Raw genomic sequence first — 3918 nt, forward strand, 5'->3', positions numbered from 1 at the left:
TCTGGGCATTTTGATATGTACCAAAACTTTAGAAAAGTTTCTTGAGCAACGCTCTCAGTACCATTTTGGTAACAAAAATTCCCTGGGCTAAACAGGACATAACAAGTGAACAAAACTCCAGTGTAGAATGGAAACAAGCTTGGAATAAATGTTATGAATAAATGTTACAGAGAGTAAAGTTCAGTACAATAGAGATGATGCAGTTTTGCAGTGCCAGCCACTCAGTAGACAATATCTATCTTATTGCTTTTCCCAAGATATAAGTTACTTTTCCTTAATTGCTGAAAAAGCTTCTGCATTTGAGATCAAATGCCTCGTTTGATAGATTTAATTTTTCTTAGAGGAAGTAGAACTTATACCTTCCTCTTTGCAGACAGACAAAAAATGTGCAAAAAAATTTCCTGTGCTGCACGCAATAGCAAAGCCTAGCTAGACCAAGTTCTTTCAATATGTTGTTAGATATGACATATAAGAAATGCTCGCTCTCTCTCTGTGGAAATCTTTGTTCAGTTTTCACTGATTACATGACATGCCCTTCGAAAGATTAGACTTTTGTTAGTTCTGGATAGTTTCTTATAACTGAAACAGAATACTGTAGTTTGGAAGATTTATCAAAATTTATTATGAAGCATTGATAGTTTGGGGGTTTTTAACCCAGGCTGAGGATGAAGGTGAGAAGCTGGCAATAGAGGCTTGACAGTATATGGCTATTATAAAGTAGTAAAAGAGCAATTAAAGGGATTATTTTGGAGGAATTGTTAAGATGTTAATAAATGTTGCTGTTTATTCTTTGTATGATACATCCAAAATATCTGTGAATTTGTATTGTCATTAAATTATTTAATTCTATTCAGATCCCTATAATTAATATTAATAGGTATGCTGAAAGATAGGCTAATGGCAAAGTAGACATGGAATGTTTAATATCTAGTAACTACCACAAGGATCTAGAATATGATAAAGTGCATGAAGAGGTTAAGAATGATGTGAAATCAGTCAGATTATGCAGTTTTTCACCAAGAGACAGCACATAACGTAGCAAATACTCATGAATAAATTGGGCTGAAACTCCCAGCTGTGGACATGGCCAGCTTCCAGTTTTAAGTACAAACTGGGCTGGAGTATAAAGTTATGCCTACGTATTGTGCTCAGTTCACTGCAGAACTCATGTGGCTACTAGTGAGACTTCTACCTGAGGAGAAATAGTAAAATTAAATATCCCTGGTGTAATAATCAAACTTTTAATTACCACTATCTAAATACCATGCTCCTTGGCTTAGTAAAATATGACCACATTAAGAACAATGAATATTTCACATTTTTGTCCTTTAAAGTTCTCTGGGTTTATCTTGCATCTTTGCTTCCTTTTTGGCAAATCCGAGGTCTAAATTTTTCAGTCTTACCACTTCTATATAACTCATTTCTAAAATGACTGGTATTTCAAAAATTAGTATTGACACTATAGGCTTCAGTGTTGCTGTGCCATTATGTGTAATGGGACTGGAGAAACTGATCCCTCTGATACCTGTTTTTGACCATCTGCAAACTCAGGAACAGAACAGAAATAAAGGAGACAGCAGAAACTGGCTCTGTTGCCACTTGTAGCAAGTTTATTGTCATATTTTAAAGTTTCCCTGTGTTTGGGGACAAGAGGTAGTCAAAATACAAAGTTTTTTAGATGTTATTTTTATCTGGTGTAAAATAAACTTTCTACTCAGAAATGTTTTTGTGCCACTTTATAGAAATTATTTGAATGTCTAGAGCGCCCATTCTTTTTTATGGACCTCTAGGCCTTTTCACTGAGACACCCATCAACATGAGGTCCATTCTTGCTGAGCCAGTGGAATTTATCATGGGAACTGATGGGGAGCCCAACCTAACCTATAAAGGAGAATGAGATCAGATAAAGCCACAGTACTACTCCCAGGGAGTATTGCAGCAATACTCATAAACAGTAAGTGTTTAGAATTTCAGCTACATTCCTGTGCTTGTGGGGGGAAAAAAAGTTTTTTCTGGCTCTATTTGAAAATAGGTACCTTATGCAAAGGAGCTGGTATCTGACAGTGTCACCTGCTGATTCTCTCTCCTAATTTATTTTATTGCTCATAGAATTCACAGAAATCTCAGGTGAAATGAATGGCACACTTTTCTGTTGAATCAATTAAATTTATTATCCCATCTGCATAATTATGCAGGCAAATTGCTTACCTAACTGATAGCTTCTATCGGGAGGCAAAAACATGCTGCATATTATGAAAATTATGCAAATCCCCAAAGGGTTGTGAGAGTGTTAACTTGATTTAAAGCTTCACTGAACTACAGATAGTTTCTAAACCTTGTCAGTCCTGTTTCTTAACTTTTCTGCCCAGAAACTTAATAGATTGCATGCAAATAACTCCAATCCCTAAATTAATCTCTCTTTGTTCTTAAACTCATCAGCAATAGGTAATATTCTTGCTCTGAGGTTGAGTGTCACTGCATCAGCTTCTTGTTGACATGAACTACCTTGAAAGAAAAATACACATATTTCATATATCTAGCATTGGTAACTGCAGGAAAATAGTTTTTGATTTTTCTGTATTTGACTACAGGTGGGGGGGGTTGTGTATCTGGTATTCTCCTTCTGCAGAATCAAGGAAATTTTGAAGTACATGTGAGTACTTTGATAACTCCTTTCCATTCATTTTTGGACTAGATGATCTCCAGAGATCCCTTCCAACCTCAACCATTCTGTGATTCTCTTTGAAAAGAGTAGAGATTTCTCATTTCAGGGATTTCCCTTCAGTGTCCCAGAGTAAAAACTGTAGAAATATTCTACTATTAAAAGTAGAAATTAAAAGGGATAACTTTTCTCCTACTTCGCAGCTACATGCTCTTGTAATATGCTTGCAATATTTGCATTCAGATTTACAAAATGGGATGCAGTACATAACCAGGGACGCCAGTAATAGGTGAAGCACAAATCAGTGACTGTTTATTGTTTATTTGTATTTTACCTAATCCTCGAGTACCAGATGTATAACATCTATTTGTTTTGTGCAAGCACTCGATACTGGCTCTAAATCCTCCAGATTCCTGCTGAGTCCTCTCTTTTTTTTCCAAAAATGAAGGAGTCTTTTAGTGTGTTTACTTAAAAAAAGGCAGAGTGAAATAGTTGTGCATTTATGTTGGCCAAAAGATTTTCAATTATTGTAATTTACACATTGAATACATTTAAGAGATTGTTTGCCTCTACAGTTGGAATCACAGGCACTGAAAAGCAGTTATTTCTAAGCTGGAGAAAGCACCATGAGGCCTCTAAGGTAAGTGCATTTCCCGCACCGTAGGCTTTCAATAAAGTCGCTGGGGGTTTCCGGGAGGGGGCAAACTCCCGCCTGTTTTCACGGAGGCTGAGAAGGGAGAGGCGAAGGGCACCAGAGCGGCCCAAAATATCATTTTTCGCCCTCCATGCTCGGCGGGCTCTCGCTGCCGGGACGAGGAGGCCCCGTCCGCTCGCTGCCTGGGAGGGCACCAACTGGTCCGCTCGTTGTCCCTGTGGGGATGGGCAGCAGGCCGGCAGCCGTCCCGCAGCATTTAACACGGGGAAGCAGAGGGAGCTCCGCCGCCGCAACCCTCCCCCCAGCCTCACAGCGGAGGGACCGCACGCCACCGCCCCAACGGCTCTGCGGGAAGGCAGCGGCTCGCTGCGCTGCGCCTGCGCAGAGAGGCAGCGCGCGCGGCCCCGCCCCGGGGAGCCCAGGGGCGGGGCGCGGGGTGACGCGGCGCAGCGGCCGCCCGAGGAGACGCCGGCGGGGCTGGGAGCGCGCGCGCGCCCTGATGGGTGCTGCTGGCCCCGCCCCCGGCGGGAATTCCCTCTCCCGCCTCCCCCCCCCGCAACGGCTCTCGCCTCGCCCCGCCCCCTCCCCTGTGGGGCCGTCG

Source organism: Apteryx mantelli, chromosome 2 (genome assembly GCF_036417845.1).
Source record: "Apteryx mantelli isolate bAptMan1 chromosome 2, bAptMan1.hap1, whole genome shotgun sequence".
In the NCBI taxonomy this organism is placed as follows: Eukaryota; Metazoa; Chordata; class Aves; order Apterygiformes; family Apterygidae; genus Apteryx; species Apteryx mantelli.